Here is a 27483-nt window from a genome sequence, read left to right as displayed (position 1 = left end):
TCCTCAACAACTTTTCCTTATAAAGCAGAGGTCTGCGCATAACTTAAATACCACCCCCACGCACTCCAACTGCCCCACTGACGGGGAGTTTCATCTAGCACTTGTTTCACACTCCTAGCCAAGATTTCTTAGAGCAGGAAGCCTATCTTATATTCGGTCTCCATCTACTCTCTTGTACAATTGCAAACATCCTTCGTCTTTCCCTATTTTATCTATACTCCTGAGGTAATGTTCTGAATTTTCATCTCTTCAAACACACTATCTATCTCACTCATTCTTCTCTCCAAATCTTCCTCATAATATCAAGATTCATTGCACAGTCTCCTTTCCCAGGTCTTTCTTTCCAGAGATGGTTGCTTGCTTACTCTTGTGATATGGCTGTTGCTAGCAAGGCTGGCCTCTGTTGTCCATCCCTAATTGCCCGAGAAGGTAGTTTAGACCATTTAGATCCAGTTCCAAACAGGACCTCTTGACCGCTCAGTCTTTTTCCTCCTCATATAATCTTCAGGCTCTTAAAACCCAGGCTCAGCAGCATTCAATCATTGCCTCCTGTTCAAGCTTCTCTTCTTCTCTCCCCTTGTAAACTTGGTGGTGTCGTGGGCTATGAGTCTTGGTCCTTTGGATTGGCGTAGATAATAAAAGGAAAGATCCAATCATGGTTCCATATAGACAAATAAAACCTACCATACCATGACATTCATTAATGATACAAAGTGCAGCATACTCTACATATAATACGACACGGTTCTCAGTGAGTTGTGCAAAGCTGCCAGTCAGTCATACAACCGCAATCCATCAACAAACTGCGAGATTGCCAATGACTTTCAAGGGTGACAATGAGTCAAACCTCTGACAGTGAGTGCGAAAGTTGTAATTTAGCATTGAGATACATAACAGGCATTGATTTACAAGTTGTAATTAACATCAGCTACATCTGTCTTGTGGATGAGATGTTGAACTGAGGCCCCATCTTCAGATGAATGTAAAAGATCTCACGGCACTATTTTGAAGAAGAGCAGGGAAGTTATCCTCAGTGTAACGGCAAAAAGTTTTCTCTCAATGACATCAAAATAGCAGGTTATCACATTGCTGTTTGTGGGAGCTTGCTGTGCACCAATTGACTGCTGCGTTTCCTACATTGCAACAGACACCAAACTTCAAAAGTGCTTCATTGGATGTAAAGCATTTTGGGACATCCTAAGGTTCCTACACAAATACAAGACTGTCTTTTAACCATAGCTGGCAGTGAATTACCAGATTGTAATTGAGTTGTGGTTTAATGGCTAGTAATGCATTAAAAGTTTGTAATTTAATACGGAGTTGCACAACTGTCACTGAAGTGTCAAGCTATAATTCAGCCAGAAGTTGCAAGTCCTTCTGTAAGGAAAAGTCTGTAATTAATGAAGTTATTCTGACAATGTCACTACAACTCAAACATGAAGCTCATGCAGTTTATCAATATCAGCGGAATCTAAAGGCTAAATATAGCCCTAAATCCTCTGCCTAGCGTTGGTTATTCTTTCAGGGTCAGAGAGCTTGTCTTTTTCCACATTTAAAAAATTTTAGTTATGAGAAAGCTCAACGAAGGTGCTGGCCTCTCAGAGGATAAAACTGCAAGCTCCCCATAATGCCTGGAAGAAAAGTCTCACTGCACAATTAGGGGGGGTGTAGAATTTGTCTGTATTTCAGTTCATGCCTGGGGGAAAAAACAGGAAAGAAAAAGCCAGTTAGCAGGAACATGGGATATGTCCCACACAAGGATATTTATTACTAGCTCTGAAATATTCATCTTTAAATCTTTACATGCCTCTTTCCTCCCAGTCTCTGTAATCTTTTCCATTCCTATGTCCCACCATGAGCTCTTCCCCCCCATCTCATTCTGGTCTACAGGCCAAGACCTTCCTTCCCTCACTATGTTCCGCCATTAGTGACCAAACCTTCAGCCATCACTACTTCTCCTCCTCACCACTATCTGAAAATCTCCTCTTGACCCTCCAAGCTGGTCAAACCTCCCCCCCTCTCCAAAGCCTCCTCCTAAACTTTCACTGCCAATTCCTCTCCTCCTTTTTCCTTAGGTTCCCTGACCCCGTTGTTGTGTGCTGTGCGATTATGAAAAGATCTTTTAAGAGTGCCGTGTACAATGTGAGGTTGTTGAGGGGTGGTGGGGGTGAGTGATGGTCGGGCACATGGTAGGAAAACTGGTACACAGAATAGAGCGATACTTCTTCGCGGATGGAGTAAGCCTAAATTAAACACACTTCCCAATTTCGGCAAAGAGTTCTGTGTTAGGTGACACTTTATCTGAAATATAAAGGGATGACGTCCGTGGACAAAGCCCCTCACTCAATATCATCCGCTGCCTCTCTATTCATAAGCTGATGTCGGAGAGTTTCCTCAGGAGCAAATGGAAAATTGGCGGGGGGATGGTCTGTTGGAGAACCTGAAGGAGTTGCCGAGGTTGGCCACAAATCACAAATGCATTCGACAGGTGATCGATGCCAATCTCGTAGTCGCCCTGTGCCAGAAACTCCTCTCCGAGCTGGATTTCTTCCAGGAAAATCGCCTGCATGGCCTCGGCATCTTTCTGCTTCAGAACGCGGGACAGCCCATTATCATTGGTGGCCAATTGCTGCTTCCTCCTTCGTCCCTGCAGCCTCTTCTTAAAGTCTGGATCATTCCGTCGCTTCCTGTCGAAGTAGATGCAATATCCAACAAAGAGGGCTCCGCAGATCCCCACTGCAATGGCGCTGGTCTTCCTCATTCTAGCTCAGTCCGTATCCGCACTTCACCCTTCCCCTTATCTTTCTTTGTCTGAACGGCAGGCTGAGGCTGATTGCAGTGAACAAAGCTGATTGTGATGTCTAACCTGAAGCCCTTTGTCATCATGACAAATGCCACAATACAAAACCACATGCAGTTTTTCTTTAAGCAACAGCTTTTATTTTTTGATCGCTAAACTAAGTCAAAGGACTGAGGCCCACAGTGCAGGATACCACCAAGGACACAAAATGGGGAAGAGAAGACAAGATAAATTGGGAGTTGCTGATGGCAGGTGACAGATGCGATAACAAAAATTAAAACTCACTGCATTCAGTGTAATCCTGCCCTCTCCTAAATGAACCCATACCTTCTCTCAGTCATTCCAGCTCCAGCCACTGGTCTGCAGACTTTCTTCTTAAATAAGTGAATAAAGGAAGGAATGAAGAGAAAGGTGAAGAAAAATAAAGGAAAACAATAAAACACAGGCTAGGGGATTAAATTATAAGTTTTTTTGCGTGAAAGTCAGGGTGGGTTCTCTCAATGTTTCAGTGAGTCTTATTAGTGAAGAACTGAGCCAGAAAGACCAGAAGGCCTCAAAGGCTTATCCCTGATTGGCACTGAGTGAACTGGTCTTGGATGTGGCAGCAGCAGGAGTTCCATAGTAACTCCTAGTGTAGGGAGAGGAAAAGATCGGCACATTCCTGATTGATGTTGCATTCGAGTGCAAGCGCATATGGAGACACTAGCTGTGATAACACTCCATTCTGCTCATGTTAACTGCCAAAGCCCAGACATGAGAATTATGGTCACTGGGTTGAGGTTATGAGATCGCCAGCAAGAGGAGAGAAAAACTGGTGACAAGAACAAGAGACAGAATGAGTAAAATAAGAACATAAGAACTAGGAGCAGGAGTAGGCAATTCAGCCCCTTGAGCCTGCCCCGCCATTCATTACAATCATGGCTGATCTCATTTCGGCCTCAACTCCAATTTCCCGCCCTCTCCCCATAACCTTTCAACCCATCATTAATTAAAAATCTGTCTATCTCCTCCTTAAATTTATTCAGCATCCCGGTGTCCGCTGCACTCTGAGGTAGTGAATTCCACAGATTCACGACCCTTTGAGAAAAGTAATTCCTCCTCATCTCTGATTTAGATCTACCACCCCTTAGCCGAAAACTATGGCCTCTCATTCTAGAATGCCCCAGAAGAGGAAACATCCACTCTACGTCTACTTTGTCTACCCCCTTTAGCATCTTATATACCTCAATTAGATCTCCTCTCATCCTTCTAAACTCTAGCGAGTATAGGCCTAAACTGCTCAACCTCTCCTCATACGACAAGCCCCGCATCTCTGGAATCAATCTAGTGAACCTCCTCTGAACCGCCTCCAGTGCAACTACATCCTTCCTCAAGTAAGGGGACCAAAACTGTGCACAGTACTCCAGGTGCAGTCTCACCAATGCCTTGTACAGTTGCAACAACACTTCCCTATTTTTATACTCTATTCCTTTAGCAATGCCAAAATTCCATTTGCCTTCCTTATTACCTACTGTACCTGCATACTAGCTTTCAGAATATGAGATTTTGATACATGACTTTAGATAGACAGGGTAAACATAACTTTAAAGTATCTCCAGGCAGTTGTATCTGTAAAATAATGCTTTTGCTTCTGTCACAAGTGATGGACAATAAACATTGTTGACTATAGCAATGAATGCCTAAGAAAGATGACTCACCTCGTGTATGTCGCCTGTGTTCAGGATTTAATAGTGTCAAAGGGTTACTTGTATCTGAGTCACTCCTTTGAGAAGTTAATATATACGACTGAACAGAATTTGGGACAAACTGTTCACTCTGGTGAAGGGTTCAAACACCAGGTTAAGTGATTAATTAAATATTAGGAAATCAGAAGTAAGATGATAAAACAGGTGTATGCCTTTCATTCGAAGGGTAACAGCCTTGTGGAATAACTGGAAGCAGATAGTGTAAATGAGTTCAAGGGACAATGAGTTGTAAGTTGGAGAGAGAATGAAATTGAGAGAACGTGGGTAGACGGGCTTCAGATCCATGAAAAACAATAAGCTTCATAGCTTTTGCCTGATCAAAAAGCTCGATTCTTAAGTGAAGTGCCCAATTGATCCTGTGCCCGAAGCATCCATACCTGTCCACCAAATGACAACACCCAGAATTGCACCCATCCCCATCGTGTCAAATGGCAGCCATCTTGGCCTTGGCACTGTGTGGAGAAAGCTCGTTGAAGCTAACTGTGTTACCAAAGGGAGACAGAGAAAAAGTTGCTTCAACCCTGGCAAGCTTCAGATGCTTCCGAGCTGTTAGTTTTAAAAGAACATTGGCAAAAATTTTGAATGAGCTCCCTTTTTGAGTGTGGGAGGGGGGGGGGGAAGACTGCACACATAGCATTTCCACTTATTTGTAGTTCCATGCCTTCCCTGGTCACTTATTCCACAAATTTAGTTGACAACATTCTTGCCAGTGGCAGTGAGGGATTCAAAACAATTTTTACCTTAGAAGGACTGACATATCCTGCAATATCAGCACCTAAAATGCAGGAATGGCAGAACTGGTGAGAGTGAGAGGTTCAAGCATCAAACTGTGGGTTCCAGCTCTCCTTCTCAGCGATGAAGGCCAAATGGTAAGGAGGAAATAATCTTTACAAAGGGGGCAGTGTGTCTCATCCTTAAGAACGGGAAGGACAGAACAACGAAGCAATGTTGCTTCTGTTTTTAGTTAACATGCCATTTCCTGTGAAGTACCTCAGCTGCTGTCCAACTACCAGCAGTTCAAACATTTTCATTTTATTGAGATTGGTGATCCTTACAACTAAGCCTGGGATAAAATGTGAACATTTCAACAGTCAAAAATGGTCCGGCCGTTTGTTCACAAAGCCACCCTCAACAAGGGGCTTAGCTTAGGACAGGCTGCTGGAAGTGTTCCTTTACAAAAACTTGTAGGGGTTGCCAGGAAGGATTGTTAAGGTCAGAACATTTCCATTTTAAAAAAAAATTAGCATTTCTATGAATTCAGGATGGGTCAAAGTACTTCACAGCCAATGAAGTACTTTTTGAAGTGGGGGTGTTGTGATTTTTGTAATGCAGGAAACACAACAGCAAATTTGTGCACAACAAGCTCCCGCAAACAACAATGTGGTATTGAGCAGGCTGTTTTTAGGTTGATTGTTGGCCAGGACACCAGGGAAATCCCCCGTGCTCGTCTTCACTGGGCAATCTTTTACAACCGCATGAGAGGACTGATGGGCCCATGATATAACACCTTGGGAGCTGTCACACAAACATGATGGACATCCACCTCGGGAAGCCATCTGCATTATCTCTGGCCTTTTGAGGCCCGACACAGCTCGAGTGACTTCCTGTGCTAGCACGTACTGAACCTCCAGATAGCCACAGAGGAACCGTTCTTCACAAAGAACACCACTGGCTGACAGCTAACAAAGCACTCCCATTGACAAAGGACCCCAAAAAACCCTGTGCAGGCATCAGAAATCCTGTTGCCGTTATTGATACAAACCCACCCTGCAAACTGTTGACAGCCCCAACTCTCAATGGCAACACTTCCAGCTAATGCTTCCTTTTCTATCACTCCATATCTCTGTTCAATTTCTGCCAGTGAACAGGATTTATAGTAAAAACAAAAAGCTAAAAGCTACTGCGGATGCTGGAAATCCAAAACAAAAACAGAATTACCTGGAAAAACTCAGCAGGTCTGGCAGCATCGGCGGAGAAGAAATCAGTTAACGTTTCGAGCCTTCATGGCCCTTCGGCAGAACTGAAGCATAGTTAGAAGAAGGGAGAAATAAGTTCTGCCGAAGGGCCATGAAGGCTCGAAACGTTAACTGATTTCTTCTCCGCCGATGCTGTCAGACCTGCTGAGTTTTTCCAGGTAATTCTGTTTTTGTTTAGGATTTATAGTAAACTGGTCTAAGCTTGCCATCTGAAGTATCTGAAAGAGTAAAGATTCCAATCCTAAAGAAGATGCATCTGCAGCAACGATGGTGGGTAGATCTGGGTAATAGTGAGCTAAAATATCAGGTGCTATCAGCGTCCCTCTGATTTTCTGAAAAAAAACCCTCTGTTGTGCTTCCTCCCAGCACCATGTATTGTCCTTTTGTAACAGCTGACATAGTGGCTCACTGACGACAGCCAGGCTGGACAGGAACTTTCTGACTTGGTTTACCATACCCATGAATCTCTGGGGCTCAGTCACATTGCGAGGAACTGGAAACTCCTCGATTGTTCTTGTCTTCTGTGGATCAACTCTGACACCAGATATATCCACAACATGCCCAAGGAACTTAACAGTCGGCTGTAAGAACTCATATTCACTGTTGAGTGCAAATCTTGCTTCCCTGTAAGCGTTGCAGCACAGCTCACACTCTAGTGTCATGTTCTGTCTGAGTGGATCCATGGATGAGGACATCATCCATGTGTCATACGGCTCCATCCAGTCCTTCTAGGATACCTGACGTTGTCCTCTGGAAGATTTCTGCTGCTGATGTGATGCTGAAGGGTAATCTGTTGAAACAAAACCTCCCAAACAGCATAATGAAGATTGTGAACAACTTAGACTCTTCATCGGGGGGTAGTTGCCAAAAACTACTATTTGCTTCATGAAGATTGAACTCTTTCCCAATTTTGCTAGGCTCTTGTCTACAGATTACATAGGATGAACTTTATGTTCAACTGGGTAAGATCTGTGCACGTTCTGACAGATCTATTAGGTTTTGGCACTGGGACCATCCCCAAGCACCAGCTTGTTTATTCTGTCACAGATGAAATAACCCCTTGCTTCAACATAGAGTCAATTTCCTTCTTTACCTTTGCCCAGAGTGGATGAGGAATGTTTATGGGTGTAAACAGACACAATGGCTTCATTTTGGGATGTAGAGTGTTGTCGTAAGCTGAATGCAGCTTTCCTCGTCCTGTGGGCAGCTTTGGAAATTCAGCTCTGAAGTTTTTAGGCTGATCCTCTCAGCTTTCCAGGTCCTCTACTCTGCAAATCAGATGCAAGTCCTTTCCTGCTTAAGGATGAACAACTGTGGCTCAGGGTCACATATAGGGTTTCAGTGATTTTTCTCTCTCTAATTTGAAGGGCTGTATTCCATTGTCCTATGATCTTGAGTTCTACGCCTCCTGGCCCATGTAGCTTTTTGCATGATGGCTGAAGAGAACATTTCTCCAACCAGGGTTCAGCATCATGAAGAATCAAAACTGCTGCACCTGGGTTCAACTTAAAGTGTGTCTCATGTCCCTCTACTGGGATATCAGCACTCCACTAGCTTCTGCTTGGTTCCTGGATCTCCCCAAGGAAAGGCATCTCATTATCATTGACATCTTCTACTTCATGGACCTTGCCACCTATCGAAGGCTCCTCTTTTTGCTGATTCTGTACAAGCTTTTTGTTGTGACACACAGGCTGAAAGTGTCCCCTCTTTCTGCAAAAAAAGCATTCATCCTCATTGGTGGAATAATTTTCACGCCCGTGTTTTTTTCCAACCACACCGATTACAGTTAGCTAAGGTAGTTGATGGAGCTCTTCCTGCTTCCCCTGCCTTTGTATGGACAGCTCTCTGCTTTTAAATTTTAAATCCATGAAATCAGTCATTTTTGGGATATGGTTCTCCCAGTCACCCCGAATCACCGACTGATTTTGTTTCCTGACCTCAGCTTGTTTGGTCAGTTGAATCGCCTTTGTTAAGGTTAAGTCATCTCTCGACTGCAGGTAGTCGGACAATGCTTTATCCAAGACTCCGACAACAATTCTGTCCCTGATTAGTTCATCTTTTAAGCTGCCATATTCACAGTTAACTGCATGTCTATACAGATCGTTGATAAATGTTTTTGGGTATGCTTGTTAAATTTAACCTGTTTGGAAATGGTATTCTTTTGAAGATTGAACTAGGCATCGAATGCTTTTCTGACTTCATCATACATAGCTTTCTCTTTGTTGGTCCCTTGCCTGACCAAGATACCGTCAGCACAGCCATTCATCACGTATAATAGTGTACTGGCTGGCTCGCCTCTCAGCTTCACTGTGAGGCCTGGTGCGGTGCCATATCTAGCAAATTTTCAATGCCAGTTCAGCCACGTTACTGCTTGGTTGAGACCTGCAACCTACTCAAAGCTTTCTGGTGATGACAGAGACTTTTTCATATTTCTTCTTTCACTTGCTGCCACCATATAATATTCTCGGTCTTGTTGGGCTAGCACAGAATATTTACAGAGTCTGCTGAGGTAAAGAAAATACTAACTTTTATTGGAATATCTGTTACTGTGGCTTCCTTGCCATGACGTCTACGAGAGAAAGCAGGATCATGTGACATTGCATCACTTCCTGTGATGATGTGTACTATGTCTTGGTAGCATATCATACAGTCAGAATTAACCTTTCATACTACCAAGGCCAGGATAAAAGTTTACTTTACCTCTTCAATTATGAAATGTTTGGGCTTTTGAAAACATAACTCAGAGACATTGCACATACTAGGTTCATACGGTTATAATGATTAGTCTCAGCACACAATAATATTGAACTCTTTGGAAATTACCTACCAACTTATAGATTTTGTTTTGAATATACAAAAAAACAACAATGCAAAACAAGAGAAACTTGCAATGACTTTATCACAACCTCAGGATGCACCAAAGTGCTTCGCATTACTGAGTTACTCTTAGAAGAGCAGTGACAATTTTTATATGGACACAAGAAATGGAACAATACAGGAAGGATCCCATTTTTGGTGCAAAACAAGGCAAGGTTAACAGCCAGTGTAATTTTTCATTATAGCAACAGCAAAGTGCATTTTGTTATGCAAGTCAAATCCCACAAGGAGATGGAAGAGGGCACAGTCAGGAGATTGAGAAGACGAGACAAGAGATAAAGCCGCCAGAGGATGATAGAGCTCGGGATCGATAGGACAGAGAGCTGCAAACTCAAAGGGACATAGACAGGAGATACAGCTGGCAGATGACACTGATGAGAGACTGAGAAGGCCAACGTCTTGGGATCAAAGAAGACTATGAAATTGAAGCGTCAGATTGAGGAGATAGAGTAAGATAACGCTTCAGGATCAATGGGATAATGCTGAGAGATTGAAGAAGACAACAGGCACAGCCAGTTTGAAGTGGGTGGTGGGCCGGGGGGGGGTGGGAGGGGATGATGTTGGTGGGGGGGGTGGTGGGGGGGGGGAAATAGCTGGCAAACTGAGAAGACCAGTACTGGAAGAATTAGGGAACAGGACTATGTGGTGGCAAAGGACCATGTGGCAATGCATCAAAAAAAAGAACTACAGAGTAAAAGGAAGGCAGAAAAGGAGACAAACAAAGATGAGACAGAAACATTGTTTTTTTTAACAAAAACACTGTGGATAGATCTTCACCGATTGCACAAATGAGAATGAGATAAAAAGAACTGGGATGGTGGAGTTCGACATCAAATAAGGATTGGCATTAACCCCAGTTTGAACTTATTGTTTAGCAGTCTTAAAATATAAAGAGAGCGATTATAAATCCATTATAATACCGGAAAATCAACCTGCATTTTAGGAATTTCAGCTGGTTACTAATGTAAGAGGTGGGGAAATTCACAAAAACATTGCACTTACTAGAGATTTAATCTTAGCTTGCAGTCAATGTAGATTTTCATGTGCGGCACACAGACTGGAAGCAATCTCATATTTAATACATGCAGTTTAATGATCTCTCTAATCCCTATCATAATTGTGCTGAGTTAATTTAATTGTATTTTGTAGAGAAATTCTTCATTAAAAGAGTCCCACCTAGTGGAAACACGTAGACAGGAGCTGATTTAATGTGAGAGCGCAGCCTTTTCTCCTGGTTTTTGTGCATATGATTCCAACAAACAAAGCCTTACATAATGACATACAAGGAAAGGAGTTCAGTGTAGACAGAAAGCTTCTGTCATTTTAGGGGTGTAATATCAGTGGAGTTGGATTCTATGCTGTGCTTATGTTATATTATGTTGTTAGTGTTCCGAATAGTTCAGTCCTGAATGCTAACGGAAAAATGAGTCAGATTTATTATAGCTAAAAATAACCTTGCCTGCTTGCTCACTGTGCTTAAACACTAAGGAGGAATTTTAACCCATCCATGCCTGGTGGCAATGGAGCAGGGATCTTTAAGATGGAGCCATTCCCACTAGAATCCCGCCGACCATTGCTGTAACTGATCGTTGCAGTAAGGTGACTGAGGCAACTGTGAGAGCCTCAACTTTGTTCATGTTGGCATCAGGGAAGAAACAAAAATGAGGAAGAAAAGGAAAGAAGGATCGACAGATGGGAAAGGGGGAAAAAAAGGACTTGCGTTGAATGGCACCTTTCGTGACCTCAGGATGTCTCAAAGTGTTCTACAGCCAATGTTCTCTTGGCGTCTAGGCCAACATTCATCCCTCAACATCACTCCAATATCTGGTCTTTATCTCATTGCTGTTTTGTGGGACTTGGATGCACACAAGTTGACTGCTGTAATGTGGACTGATAAATTGAAATTATGATGTAATTGATTAATTTTGGTTGCATATTATGACTACAGTTATGTCTGTTATGCTGTGAGATTGCACATAAGACATGATGTGGTTAAGTCAAACTGGCCACTATTGCATTTGCTAGCTTGATCTTTTTGGGTACACCAGGGTTATGGAGTGGAAAGGTAGCAAGGAAAAGCTGATCAATTCTCTTCAATATGGAACGTCATAAAACAGGATTATAAGGGGTCAGGAGACAGTCCAATGGTACCAATACCTAGGAATACCAGGGCACTAACAGCATGAGACTCATTAAGGAAACTTTGAAACTTCTTCTTGGGATTTCATGGGGTCCTCATTGTAGTCAGGGGAGTGAATGTGAAGATGGATGTTATCGTTTTTAAAAATATTTTTGGGAATACGGTGGTATTCTGTAAAGAAGGCTGTGTGTGTGTGTCCATGGGCTTTTAAACTGAGGCAAGGTTAATAAAGACAGCTTGTCTGTGGGAACTGAGAGATGAAAGGTAAAGGTGCTGGATGCATGCATTTGTAATTCCAACTTCACCATAGCCTCTCATCACAAGTAAATAAGTTGGGTTTTAAAATTTGCATTAGACTTTACAGCTTCTAAATTTCCAAGGCAGTTTAAGGGACTTTTACAACTTACAAAGGTTTCATAAGTAAACAAGGGAAGGTTATTAAATTTTATTTGACCCGAAAGTGGTGGCAATAGGAAGACATGAAAGATTTTCATATGTCGGAAAAGTTGAGTCCAAAGAGGTGCTTAAGGCAATGGAGTCTATGATGAAAGGGGAAAAAAAAACATAGTTAAGGGAGTTGTATAGTTGAGCTGTGTTGGCTGTGTGGGGAGATGTCCAGGGACCAGCTCTGTGCTGAGGAAAAGTTATGAATTTGAAGCAGCCATCCAGTTCCAAGCTAAAAAAAAGTCTCTGTCTTCAGAAAGCAGTCTGTTTCTGTGCTTCCTTCAAATTTCCACAGTGGAATGGAAGAGAGTGGAAAGTCGTATTAAAATAGCAGTTTTTGCCTTGGGTAATATTGCTGGATTTTTATGGTTAAAATCTATAAGGGAGCTGTTTCCAAGTAGTTTACTTGTGTGTTCTGACCGAGTGGGTTTTTTGTGGGGAATGTTTTGTAAGGCTGTTTTAACTGTGTAATTTTAATCTTGCGTATTTAAGTTTTTTTTTTCTTCTTGTTAATAAATCTTATCATTTTAAAATCCTAAAAGCATTACTGGGATTCTATGCTTCTGGGATCAGTAGCTTTCCCCTCATTTTCCAAAAAAAAAGCTACGATCAGCAAGACAAGTTTCCCTCCGGGATTTGGCTTGCACAGCGAATAACATCGACTGCGGCCGTAACAGCGAGAAGACTTGAAACAGTGTGAAGATGAACCCGTGTGATTCTTATCAGCCATGTGGAATGTTTGGGGTCTTGTAACAGTCAAAAGGGCATTTTGAAACAATTCCTAGGGACTCTGTCCATGAGACATTGCCTTTGATCACATGCAGAGCTGACATGCAGGGGGTAACTAACCCCTGATCACCACTGGCTTTGAGCACATGTACAAAGGGGTATAAGAAAGGCGTACCCGTCCTTTGTTCCTTGCTGTACAGTTGGATGCAGGCCAGTGCGTCGGAAGTTATGTTTCTTTCCTTTAGGCGTCTGATCAGTGCTCCAGGTGTGAACAGGGACTGGGGCATTGCAAGTATCATTCCAGGAATGTGGCACCTTTTAGCTCTTGGTTGAGCTAAAACCGAGAGGTGGAGGGGAAGTGCCAGCTATTTCAGGGGGTTAAAGTGAAGAGGGAAAAACTGGTGACTGTGGGGAAGATTCAGCTTGGTGAATATCATCCAGACAACTGGATGTGTAAACCTTTCATCTCATAGTTTAAAGAAAGACGGGGACCAAGATGAAAGAGGTCAGTTGTCCTGTAGTTGGGAAGATTCAGCTTCTGTGAGGTATTTATAAAAAGCGGACACAACTGAATTGAAAGAAATCAAATTGTAGGTTTTGTTTTTCATTGATGCTATTCACCTGTTCAGTTATCGGTTTCAATAAAGTTCGTTTGATAATTTCAAATTTCTATACTTTTGCCAGCATCATTATTTGTTCTATTCAAGTCTGAACCCTCGTAACAGTTCAGGTGTTATACCACCACCCTTCCTGCATTATGAAAGTCATTACACTTCAAGATACTTCAATTTGAAGCATTGGGATATTGAGTGAAAGGCACTAAACAAATGATAAAGGTCACAGACCTGAAACGTCAACTCTGTTCCTCTCTCCACAGATGCTGCCTGACTGCCGACTACAGTATTTTCAGCATTTTCTGTTTTTATTTTAAACAAATGCAAGTTCTATTTTGGCTTTCCTTTTTGGCATTTCTATTGCTGAGGCAGCCAGTGGATGGACAGGCATCAAACTGAGATGGGAACCCTCTCCTGCCTCAATGGAAATTTATGCTGGACCAGTGTTCACTCCAGGATCATGCCCAGTTCTGCACATCTGGGGAAGCTGAGAAAATTCGGCATGGGTTGAAACAACAGCTCTCCGATCCTTTTCCTATTTGCTGCACCAGGAAACTGCACATCCCTCCATATGCAGTGGAAAATCTCCTTTGCTAGGCCAACCTGTAGACTTCTCATTCAGAGTGAAAGGCTCTCATTTGCTTTTAAAATGCAACCTTTTTTTCCCCCCACTTTCTCACTCTTAAAAAAATAAACCCAAGCTCCACCTGCTTAAATGGATTTTTGATCTGCCTCACTCCCTTTGATCGTAAATCTCGCTAACATTTCCCCAATGTTGTCAGCTCTGATGGTGCATTCCCAACTAGACTATCTAAGGAGTGAAATGGGAATTAATTGACACTGTATATCTGACCTTATTACTTGTAATTAATGGACAGGAGGGGGAAGGAAAGATGAATGGAGCAATTACCTGAGTTATCAGCTCTGTCTCAATATAACTCTACCCATTTACCTGAAGGTTAGACCGACCCTGTGAAATATTGCCAATTTGACTAGAAGGTATATTTATAAAGTCCAGCAACAATATTTCTAATGCACTTACGCAGTTGTACTTTAAGATTTTTATTTTAAATTATTTACTCCTCCTATATTAAAATCTAAGGTACCAAGCTTCTGGTATCTGGCTTGTGGCAGTTTGTTATATATTAGCCTAGAAAATGAGTGCTGATTACCTATTCAGCCATAGGGGTAACACAACCAAGCCAAGTCTTATTGATTGCTCACACACCCACACTTTCCAACGTGGCGAAACTAATCAATAAAAAGAAATGCAAAACCTGACTGACTTATATTCTCCTCCCCGACTCCAGGGGGACACAGGGCAATTTGACCCCATTTAACAGTACCACTGAGATCAGCTTACTGTGCACAAAGTGGAGTCACAGAATCTTACAGTTCGGAAGGGGGGAAATCCGTCCATCAGGCCTGTGCTGACTCTTAAAATAACAATCCAATTATTCCCACTGCCCTACGCTTTCCTCATAACCCTGCAAATTCTCCCCCTTCAAATATTTATCCCATTCTCTTTTGAAAGTTATTATTGAACCTGCTTCCACTGCCCTCTCAGGCAGCGCATTCGAAATTGTAATCACTCGCTGCTTACAAATACCAGGAGCGGGATTTTCCACACCCTGTTGTGATGGGCGGGTGCGGCGGTGAGATTGCAGAATCTCGCACGATTACCCTGGCTGTTTCCCAGCAACGTGAATCCAGGAAGTGATTGTCCCCTCTCTCCATCGATGGCGGGCCGCGTTTCCTGCCCTTGAATGTGGGAACTTAACTTGAATGCATTTGCATCTCATTATTGGGGGACACACACCGGAATCGCCCCACCACGTCAAATTTAAAGCCCTTGTTGACGTGATTTCAAGACAGCGCGATTTACAACTGCCTTTACAAGACGTGCACCTCCGCGACCTGAACTTTTGAGGGGAACTTGGAGGTGAGCGCACATAACTTTACACAGCGCTCACGACGATCCCAACGCAAGGAGGCGGCTCCGCGGATTCGGGGCAGGAGGGTCAAGCCTCCACAGCGGCTTCTTTGGGGCTGGCTTGTGGTGCCAGGTCAAGGGCGGCGGTGCCAGGGGGAAGGGAACCTCGGGGTAAGGGCTACAGTGCAAGGGGTGAAGGGGGAGGAGGGAAACTCAGGGCAGGGGTGACTGTGCCGGGGGAAAGGGAATCTCGGGGAAAGGGCTTCAGTGCAAGTCGTGGGGGGGTGTTCATGGCAGTACACAGACTGAAGTTTGAACACAAACACATGGTGGGCAGGAGAAAACGGCTGGGTAAATGCCAAAACGAGTCAGAGATGCTGAGAGCGTTTAGCTTGAGCTCAATTGACATGCTTGGAGTCTGGGTAGTCAAGCAATTGTGCCCACTCAAGCAGCATGAAGTCCTGACAGTGCCAATGATTGCTCCTCCACTTTTAACCCCTCACACGAGCACTTCAAACTTGAATGAGTGCTATAATGTTGCAGGACCATTGGGCGACTGGACAAGCTCGAGGATCCTCTTGGGAAAAGTGGCCTTCGAACGCTAACAGAGGCGGGTGCTCCTAGCCCCTTGCATTAGGTTTAAGTTGACATTGAAAAGTCACCCTCATGGTCCAAGCAAACCACGAAGCCTTGGAGAGCAGGTTAGGCTAGTGCCTGCCTCTGAGATGAGAGTTCAGGATGCAGTCGAGGTCATGTGATGAAACCTTCAGCAATACAGTCAACCAGAGTTGGCAACCTAACCATCTACAACATGGCACAATCTTCCAATTTGTAAGTGGAAATCATGATGGAAGATCCTTGTCATGGAAGAATTGTAGAATTGGCAAATCTAGCGGAGAGAGAAGCCAGGCCACTGTTACAGTAACCACAGGGACAGACAGAGACACGGCTAATCCTTCTCAAGCTGTATTGTACTTGTACACACATTTTTATTAACGTTGGGTCACACCGACACTGGTCAGGAGAGAAGAGGCATTTGTTTTTCTTACTCTCCCTGCTGTGCCCTCAATATATCTGGAAATATCTTGTTTCATGAAGCACCAGTTATTTCACACTACAAAACATCTTTTAAGATGAATGCAACTATTATTACCTTTGCTGCACATTCAAAGAACGCATTTAGATCCCACTGAGCCCAGAAAAGCCATGTTGTTCTCAGTGGGAAAACTTAACTGATCTACTAGCAAAGTACAAAAGAGCCTTGTTTATTCAGTTGCTCAAGGCTCTGGGCAATGTTAATCCATAAACTTTGGCGTGAAAAACAGTAATGATAGGACGGCTTAAAAGAGATTGAGTGTACTTTTTTTGACCATCTACATTTTAATGGAATATGGATTTATCATGCTTCACTTGTTGCGTTTTTCCATCATTTTAAAATGAAAATCTAAATCGCATACTAACCCTGTGCAGTCAAGGTCTGCAGTCTTAAAATCAGATCAGACAACTCCTGCGCCACAGCCACTGATAACTGATGTTGGGCCAGGAGCTTAACTGCGTGGGATGAGAGAAGGAGGGGCGGATGAGAGAAGGAAGGGCCATTCAGCATTAACACTGGATGCTGGGCGGAGAAGAGCAACTGAGGATGATTAGAACATAGCTGGATGATCTTTGGGTTGGATGTAGGGAATTAAGCCTTGAGGAACAGGCCGCCACAAGGAAAACATGGACCCTGAGGGAGGTGAAGGAACAGCTGATGGCGAAAAGTGTGGCTGCCGTAGCAGTGGACTGGATTCTTGGGCCCAGATAGGGGCGAGCACAGGAGTAGGCCGGCACAGAAATTCATGCCACCAATCGGTGTGCCGGTTTGCCAGTTCCATTCTGCCTCTGGACCATTTTCAGGGAGGTAGGATCAGAGACAGCAGAGCTACCCACATGTAGACATAACAATAGTTAATGACCTATTAAGGCATATTGTCAGGGGGGGGTTGGGGAACAGGCCTGCTGCGTGGAAGTGACCTCCTGACACCAGGCCAGGGGTCAGGGTGGGGGAGGGGTGGTGGGGTGGAGAGGGATGGTCAGCACTGCAGCAGGTTATGAGGCCCTGTGCATGGGCTCCCCCACCATGGTTACCCGGCTACTTAAGGACATTTTTTTATTTTAAAGCTTAAAATGCCTCCATCTTTCTTACTGCTGCTTCAGATTGACCCTCCAGCTGTCAGGGCCCACTCGTCATCTTTAACTGGATGGTGAACCCACCCTCTGGCCCCCAACTTAGGAGAAACCACTGCTGGCTGACTGTTTCCCCCACAATGCAAGCCTCTGACTCCCATTTGACCCTGATGTTGGGATCCCAAACCCTGTGGGGAAAATCCTGCCCTATATCAGACAACAGCAGGTGTACCTGGGAGATTACTGATCAAAAGCTGGAACATGTCTAAGACGCATTGTGAGCAATCAAACTTGGGAACATGCCTTACATGTTTACGTGAACATGTCTGATTTACAAGGGAATATGCCTCAAGTACTGGGAACATATCTTGCATTTGTATGGAAATAGACATAGGCTGGGAATTCTGTGGAGAGTAACTCACCTCCTGGCTCCCAAAGCCTGTCCACCATCCATAAGGCACAAGTCAGGGGTGTGATAGAGTATTCTCCACTTGCCTGGATGAGTGCATCTCCAAAAACACTCAAGCTTGACACCATCCAGGACAAAGCAGTCCACTTATTGGCACCCCATCCATGATCTTAAACATTCATTCCCTCCACCGCCGACGCACAGTGGCAGAAGTGTGTATCATCTCCTAGATACACTGCAGCAACTCACCAAGCCTCCTTCAACAGCCCCTTCCAAACCCATGATCTCTACCACTTCAAAGGACAAGGGCAGCAAGTTCCCCTCCCAGCCACACATCAACCTGACTTGGAACTATATCGCTGTTCCTTCATTGTCTCTGGGTCAAAATCCTGGAACTCCCTCCCTAACAGCACTGTGGGTGTGTCAAAACCACATGGACTGCAGCGGTTCAAGAAGGCAGCTCACCACCACCTTTTCAAGGGCAACTAGAGATGAGTAATAAATGCTGGCCTAGCCAGCGACACCCACACCTTGTGAAAGAATTTTTAAAAATAGACATGCAGAGTGTGGGATCATGTCTTACTTATGTCACAGTGTCATTACAGCACATTAGGCCATTCAGCCCATTGATTCATGCTGGTCCTCTGTTGAGCAAAATCCAATTAGTTCCATTCCTCCACACTCTTCCCATAGCCCTGCGGGTTTATTTCACTCAAGTGCCCACCCAATTTCCTTTTGAAATCATTCTTTGTCTCTACTTCCAACCGCCATTGACCAGCAAGTTCCAGGTCATTACCACTTGCTGTGTCAAACAATTTATTCCTCACATCCCCCTTGCAACTCTTGTCCAAAAGCCAAAATCTGTATTCTTAGTCCTTGTACCGTCAACTAATGGGATCAGCTTTTCCTGGCCTACCTTATCCAAACCTGTCATATTACTTGCACACCTCTACCAAATCTACCTCAATCTCCTTGCTCCAAGGAGAACAATCCCAGCTCCATCTACCTAACCATATAGCTAAAATTCTTCATCTGTGGAACCATTCTGGTAATTCTCCTCTACGCCCTCACTAGAATCCTCACCTCCTTCCTAAAGTGTGGTGATCAGAGCTGGATACAATACTCTATGGAAACATAGCTCATTTGTGTCTGTTCAACCAGGCCTGGGTACATTGAATTTATTTGTCTGAATGTACAATGACAGAAGGCAGACTGTCTCAGGAAAATGTCAAACCAAAGCCCCCATAAATTGAAAAATGAGTAACGGCCAGACCCTCGTGAATGGAAAATGCATACATATATTATGCTGTTGGAAAGAGATTAGATGTGGCCTGTTACAGAATATGGTTTCAAGGCTATCTGTTGAGTCAGGTAATTAACTGGTCTTGTGTGTCCTGGTAGGCATGTCAGCTGTTCTGCATCACACTCGTGGCAAATATCCCAGAGTTAGTGCTCTTGTGTCAAACGCATGGCTTTTGATAAAAATAAAAAACTACTGCAGATGCTGGAAATCCAAAACAAAAACAGAATAACCTGGAAAAACTCAGCAGGTCTGGCAGCATCGGCGGAGAAGAAAAGGGTTGACGTTTCAAGTCCTCATGACCCTTCAGCAGAACTTGAACCAGTTCTGCTGAAGGGTCATGAGGACTTGAAACGTCAACTCTTTTCTTCTCCGCCGATGCTGCCAGACCTGCTGAGTTTTTCCAGGTAATTCTGTTTTTGGTTTGGCATGGCTTTTGACATAGTTCTACATTTATAACATTTTCAGTGTCAGGTCTTTTAAAATGAATTATCGATAGGTGGGAACAAAAATTCTGCTAAAGTTGGTACCCCATGGAAATTGCTACGCAGCGATCCACACAAATCCCTTCCATTCATTCATTCAATCCTCTGATGCCAGTATCCTAACTTGCACAAAGACCCATTCATTCATCACCCTTACGCTCGCTGAGACATTGCTGAATCAGGAACCAATTTCACAATTCTCAACCTGTTTCAAAATCCCTCCTTCAGCCCTATAACTCTGAGATTGCTCCGTTCCTCCAATTATGTCCTCATGCGTCCCCGATTTTAACTGATCCACCATTGGCGGCCATGCCTTGAGTTGCCTAGGCCATAAACTCTTGAATTCCCTCCCTAAACCTATTCACCTCTCTAACTCACTTTCCTCCTTTAGGACACTCCTTGAAACTTACCATTTTGACAAAGCTATTGGTCCTTTGTTCTGATAGAAGGGTGTCACGTTTTGATTAATAACATTCTGGTGAAGCACCTTAGAATGTTTTATTGTGTTAAAGGCACTTTATGGCCTGAAGGGATGGTTGAAGCAGATTCACTAGCAACTTTCAAAAGAGAATTGGATAAATGCTTGAAGGGAAACAAATATAGGGAAAAAGAGCAGAGGAGTGGGATTAATCGGATAACTATCAAAGTGACAGCACAGTCATAATGGGCTGAATAGCCTCTTTCCAGGGTGCATCGTTCTATGATATAATTGTTGTAGCATTGCTTATTTCAATTTCTTTTTAGAATTTCCTTTAGCATCAGTTTATCCCTCTTGGCTTCCAAAGACTCTGAGTCACACAAATGTCACCATTTCACTGGTACTGGCTGTGGACTGGTATTGTGCTCAAGTGGCTATTTTCAGTGCAAACCTGGAAAATGAGTATTAAAGAGTTAATTGCACTTTTGGGACCACCACATCCTGGCCTGATCCTTCACACACACACACACACACAGACTTAACCGTAGAGTCGCCTGGACAATGACCATGACCCATTGAACCGTAGAAAAATCAAACTCTTTTCTTGCCTCTTCCTCACTGAAGCAGGATGGTATACCCTGCAACCTCGGCACGTGGCGTGGGCACCTCCCACCCATAGTAAATTATTAGCATCAGCGAGAGGAGCCCTCAAATGGCCATTAATCGGAGGTCAATGGAGTCAGGTGGGTTGGGCTATTGAGGTCCTTCAGTGGCCAATGTACCCAATGGAGGGCCCGAGAGGCTAGGGCTGCCCTTGCTTGTACCCCCTCACCCCCACCCCCCACCTCCAATGGCCTCCTGATCACCGCCACCCTGCTGCCATGTTGAGGCCTGCCTGACCGGCCCTGGCGGGAGCTGCCCCACTTGGCTTATACTTTCAGCCTCCCTGCCGGGGGCTGACAGCTCCTACTGGCACTGCTGGGACTGACAAGCTGCCGGCCATTTGATTGGTCGGCAGCTCTTTGAGGGAGGACATCCTCTCACATGGCGGGGGGAGGGAGACACAACCTCAGATCATTAACCGCCTGACAATCGGAAAATCCAGTCAAGGCTTCCCGGGCCGGCCGAGGCAGGCTGGCCTTTGATTTTCCAGCTGGGTGGGCGCAGTCACCGCCTCTGTGCAAAAGTTTGGCTCCAAAGAGAGAGAGAAAGACAAAGGGACAGAGATAGAGAGACAAGAGAGGTTCAGGACTTGTTGGCTGGGGATGCTGCTGGGCTGGAGGCTCGATTTCCTGGACAACGAGAAGTGCCAAAGCAACAGAAGCAGCTGAACGAGTGGTCTTTATCTTGATGACAATCGCCCTTGTCCATCTGGCAGTGATCAGTTATTGCAGTCAGAAGTTACCGACAACCCGAGAAACTTTTCACAGGAAATCTGTATGATTTGATTCAGGCACACAATATATGTTCAAATTCACAGATTAACCGGAGGGCACTCAGGAGAGTCAGTATAATGAAATAGCTGAGGATTTAAAAAGTACGTAAGCACAATTTGCCAGTGCAAAGATCTCTTCAAGTGGATGAAGGTCAATACAAATACACGCTGGACAAAAATGGAGTGCGTGCTTCTAGGATGGAAAGTTCCTGTGCTTTAATCATGGTCTAGATTCTGACAGTGCTGTACAGTAACAGCTCATTTTAAATTGTATCCCCCTACTGTGTGATATAGAAACCTGCTCGATCGGGAATGTTGGAACTCGATTTAAAATGCAAGATGACCACAAAGGCTCCCTGCAGTATTCCTGCTGTAAACTCTGGGCAGCAGTCCAGGTTTGTTTCGCTAACGGAGTCTGAAACGTGGCCAAGAGCTCTCTTTATTTCCTAATCTCATCCAGATCAATGGAGCCGGGGAGGGAGATAAACCTGGCAGCTGAGATACCACAGATCATTATGAGCCCTCTCTCTGGCTCTGGAGCAGGATCAGATGAGGTGAAAGATCTGGTCAGCTGCCTGGGGAAGGACATGCAGTACAAGGAGATAGAGGTGGGCCCAAGTGCAGGAATGGATTTCTGAAACAATTTGCCTGTTGAAAACAGAACATTGTCAAGTTCACTGCCGCTTGGGTCGCTTGTGTGCTACACAGGGATGCGAACTTTCGCATTTCCGCATTTATGTTTGTATCCAGTGGGATGCATCCCCTGAAACTAAGCTTTTGATTTAACAAGAGGGACACTCATACAATATTGAGATGCTGCCGCAAGATGAAAGAAAGAAAGATTTGCATTTACATAGCACCTTTCGTGATCTCGGGCAGTTTCAAAACATTCTACAGCCAACGAGCTACTTGCAGTGCAGTCACTGTCGTAATGTAGGAAACGCAGCCGCTAATTTACACACAGCAAGCTCCCACAAAACAGCAACGTGATAATAACCAGGACAAATGTTGGCCAGAACACTGGGAAGAACAGCCCTGTCCTTCTTCAAAATGGTGGCCATGGGATCTTTTCCATGTACCTCAGCGGGCAGACAGGGCCTCATCTTAAAGACAGTGCTGCACTGGAACATCAGCTTTGAGATTTATGCTCGAGTCCAGGGTGGGACTTGGACCCCAGAGCCCTCTGCCTCAGAGGGCTTACCAACCGAGTCCACCACTGAAACAAAGCACCAGACCATCGAACTACAACCTCAAATCTAGCTGCTTTTACACTGTGCAAGATCCATGCTGATTCAGGTTACCAGCTCCTGTTGGATGTAATCCTGGTTTTACCACATGATCATCTCCTCCAAACGCCAGCCTGGGGTAAAACATTCTTTTTCCTCATCCCCAATATTTTTATAACGAGTGAATGAAATTGCTCAAAGAAATTGAATAAACTTCAATTTTTTTCAAAATACCCCTCTGATTTTTCTCCTGGGTGTGTCGCAGGGATATGATGAGGAGGCTGCCACACAGCCATGTCAAAAAGATTAATCTACAATTCTGAGATGCTCCAGGGCAATACTGGAGAGTTGGCAATCTTCAAATGCTGCCAGTTCCAAGAGTCATAGACTTCAGGTAATTGGATACAATGTGACTTGAAAGCTATCAGGGCACGGCAAGACCGGTAGCCGGGAAGAGCTGCTAGTTTATACAGGTGAGGCCATCGGAGTCTGGAGCTGTGCAGTCACCTCTGGTCAGGACTGCCCTTGAGAACTGCATTTAGTTCTGGCAACTGAGACGTTAGTGAAGCAGTAGAGAAAGGTCATGGGGCAACACCCAGGAGGAGAGCAGAGAGTGAGAGATAGAGAGTGTAGAGAGAGAGAGTGGAGAGAGAGAGATATATGATTGGTTTTATTGAAAAATCATGGTGGCACGTGTCGAATTGTGATGGCGATAAAAATAAAACAAGTAATCATAATTCATAACAGTTATAGACAAGCATTAAAATAAAAATAAACTATAAATTAATAAAAGGATTACACAATTATAACATTTCAGTGTACAAATAATTATAGTACATTGCAAAGTGCATGTCTCCTTAACTTACAGAATAAAAATGAAAGGTCCACTGCACTATGCATTTTGTATTAAAGCCCATAGATCATATGTTGTCAGGTTCTCAATCATTTACATACTATTTATGAGTGTTACAAAATAGGAGATCGGGTTGTCTCATAGTCTATTCGTTCTATGCCTTATCTGTGGAATGGCGTCTTTTCTCCTGAATTCCATTGCCCATTTACTTCTGTGTGGTTGTGGTGAGAGATAGTGGTTCGGTTGGAGACACTACAACAGGAGTAGGCCTTTTAGCCCCTTGGGCCTGTTCTGCTATTCTATTAAATCATGGCTGCTCTGCACTTTAATTTTATTTGTGAGCCTTTGTGCCATATCCTTTGATTTCCTTACAAAACAAAAATCCATCACTCGCAGTCTTGAAAGTTTCAATTTCCCACAGCCTTCTGAGGCAGAGTTCCAGATTTTTATTACCCTTTGTGTAAAAATGTACTTCTTGATTTTGCTTCTGAAAGACATAACTCAATAATTATATCCCCTTGTCCTGAATACCCCCCACAAGAGCAAATGCTTTCTCCACATCTACCCCTACTGATTTCTTTTAACACTTTAATCACAAAATTCAGACTCCTTGCACTGGATTTTCATCACCGAGGCAGGTAATGGGTGTTGGGAAAATTCCTGACTCAGCCTGCCCACCTCTGGAGAAAGTGCCCGGAAAGACAGGATCTCCATTGCTGGGTGTGGGGGTGGGTGCGGGCTAGAGTTGGGCCAGCTGACCCAGGGATGAGGTTGGAGGCAACCACAGGAGTAACTGGGTCCCCCCGTGGGCTGTTTAAGAGGCCCACCTAGATTCTGTGGGACTTCGTCCTAGTTAAAATAAAAAGAGAAAGGTCCCCTAGCCATCACTCCTCACACTCTTCATGCCCCATTCATGCCACCTCATGCTCCCACACCCACCATGGCCCCTCATGCCCACTATGCCAGGCTTTGCCCCTCCACCCAGCCCCCATGGTCTTTGATGCCCCCTATGCCAAGCTATGGCACTTCCATGCCAACTGACCCACTACACAGTATAAAACCCTATCGCGACAGTAGCCTGTGTAAAAAAGATAAACTTAAAAGTCTTATTACTTTCCACTATGTTTAAAAAGCATAATTTCACTGCTGTCCAATAGAACTGTCAATCATCCAGACCCTTTAAAGTATTAATAGCAGAAACTACAAGCCCTTGAAACTTCTAACCTTGTGTAAATAAACATTGTGAAATCGATCACAGAGATCATAGAGCCAGAGCTGTCAATCAAGCAATGTTTTCTCTGGGGCTCAGGTGTTTCATCAGAGTCATGGATATCTGAGCTCGCTGAGAGCTGATACTTTAAAGGGTCTGGTTGATTGACACTTTTATTGGGCTGCAGTGGAATTACATTTTTTTTAAACATAGTGGAAAGTACTTGATGAATGACTCTTTTTAAAAGCTTTTTTGCACATACGATTATCACTGTAGGGCTCATTAGTTCTATATAGTGTAAAGGATAGTGGGTCAATGGGCACAGAAGTGCCATAGATTGGCATAGGGGCATGAGGGACCATGGGGGGTAAGTGGAGGAGCATAGCTTGACATAGGGGACATGGTGGGCTATGGGGATTGGTAGAGGAGCATAGCTTGGCATAGGGGGCATGAGGGGCCATGGGGGGTGGGTGGAGGGGCATACCTTGGCATCAGGGGCATGAGGAGGGCCTGTTGAACTCACCTTTTAAAAGGTCCCTGCGTGCAGACTAGGATTCCCAACTCCTCTGAGGGGCCATGAATCACGAATAGACTCTTTAAAAACCTGATCCGACTCCATGAAAATAGTGGAGAAGTAGGACATGCCTATCCCCACAATGGAGCCGGCCAGGTTGGGAGTGCTGGATGTGGGCTTTGGACAGGAACCAGCCTGCACCCTTTAAAGGCACTCCCAGGAAATCACAGCCCAAGGAATGGTGTTGGGAATCCTGGAATCGGGCCCCACCCGTCATTTTTAAAGGGCTCCCGAGTCATTGTGGCTCGAAGACAATCCAGCCCCGTGACTTTGAAAGAAAATGAGTAGTGGCCTTGCTTGAATAGAAAAAGGTTAAAGAAAAGGATAGCACCATAGCATTAATGTTACTGGATTAATAACTAATGCTCTGGAGATGAGTTCAAATCCCACCATGGGGGAAATTAAATTCAATTAATTAATATATCTGGAATAAAATGCTACTCTCATTAATAATGATCATAAAACTACCAGATTGCGGTAAAAACCCATCTGGTTCACTAATGTCCTTCAGGGGCGAACCTGCTCTGGTCTACATGTGATTCTAGACCCACAGTGATATGTTTGAAATGACCTAGCAAGGCACTCAGTTGCTGGTGACTCACCACCACCTGCTCATGGGCAATTAATAAGCATTGAACGTTGGCCTGGCCAATGAAGCTCAGATCCCAAGAACAAATGAACAAAGGGGCATAAACAAGTAACAGCTAAGTTCAGGACTGATGTGGGGAAGCACCTGTTGTCACACTCCTGAATATTTTCAAAGCAGAAGTAGATGGGTTTCCCCTATTAGTCAAGAATCTAAGGGTATTGGGGGTAGGCAGGATAGTGGCGTCAAGGCAACAACCAGATTAGCCATGATCTTATTGAATGGTGGAGCAGGTTTGCAGGGCCGAATGGCCTACTCCTGCTCATAATTCACACGCATATTTGTACACTCTTGCAGAGCGATCAATGCCTGGGATGGACTTAAAAGTTGGATAGAAGGGGCAAAATAAACTGAGGCTTCGATCAGGAGTCAGAACTGTGCAAATCGTGGGCTTCTATAGAGAGATGGGCTGAATGGCCTTCCTCATCTGCACCTATCATTGTGAGAACCAAAACCACAAGTTGGATACAGTAACTGAACACCTGCAGGATAATTGCAGCATATAAGCTGTGGAGAATGGGACCCTCTCCCAATGCACCATTTCCTGGTATGTAGCAATATTTAATAAACCTGTTTACATGGAGCATCAAACTCAATTTAATTTGCTTTGATCTTAATTGCAGCTTTCTGCTCTAACAATCTGTTTACACTACTAGCCCCCAGTGCTGCTACACAGAAGGAAATTTGATGGACGGCCAGTAATGACGGATAAACAGCAACTTGTGTGTGTGTCATGCGTTGGCACATGCAACAATCTGCAATAGGCAGAAGCTGGCGACAGCTCTGGTAACAGGACGGAGAGGGAATTAAAAGCTCAAAGCATTTCTCCACCGTGTGCGACTGCACTACCATTTTAGAACAAAAGTAAAAAGGATTTCCCAGCAGGATTGTGCACATCAACAGCTCATCCACTCTAACTTAGCCAAGGAAAGTGCCTCAAAAGGCAGCTTCATTTCCTTCCAAGGGAGGCAAAAGGAGTCCTGCTACTGCCTTAGCAAGAATCTCAGCCAGGCCTGGCACTATCTTCACTTAATTCCCTTCTCTGCTCACTAGGGCTCACTGGATCGGGGTCGGGAGCAATGTGGTTACCCAGTCCCATGTTTGTCATTTTAAAACATTTTATTTCACAGAAGAGGTTTGAGAGAAGAAATGAGTTCCTTTTATTGTCAGGCTGATAAAACTTTCAAAGATTTCACAAATAAAGTTTTTTTTTAAAAAAAGAAAATGGATAGATAAAACAGAATAAGGAAGATGTTGATCCTCTGCCATTTCTTTTATGGCGGCTGCACAGATTTAAAAAAAAATGAACGGAGCTAAAATGCAAAGAGAAAAGAGGAGAGGACCAATTAGCTCATCAAGCCAGCACCACCCCAAGACACGGAGAAAGCTTCCTCTCGCCCGTACCGCTTCCCCAAGACACACAAGTTCCTGGGAAAGACGAACCGCTTTGAAGTTGCTTTGCGCGAATATTCTGTGTCATAACAGTCAACGTGTCCACGG

General features: G+C 44.2%; 1 protein-coding gene and 1 pseudogene across 1 annotated transcript in view; both read right to left on the bottom strand.

Moving 5' to 3' along the window:
- Positions 1–27483, bottom strand: part of celf2 (cugbp, Elav-like family member 2) — a 726013-nt gene that overhangs the window by 569950 nt on the left and 128580 nt on the right. The window lies entirely within an intron of this gene.
- Positions 2369–2761, bottom strand: LOC144687481 (mitochondrial import receptor subunit TOM20 homolog pseudogene; annotated as a pseudogene).

Source organism: Cetorhinus maximus, chromosome 12 (assembly GCF_964194155.1).
Source record: "Cetorhinus maximus chromosome 12, sCetMax3.hap1.1, whole genome shotgun sequence".
Taxonomy (NCBI): Eukaryota; Metazoa; Chordata; class Chondrichthyes; order Lamniformes; family Cetorhinidae; genus Cetorhinus; species Cetorhinus maximus.
Note: the sequence above shows the minus strand (reverse complement) of the source record. Positions and strands in the feature narration are given on the sequence as shown.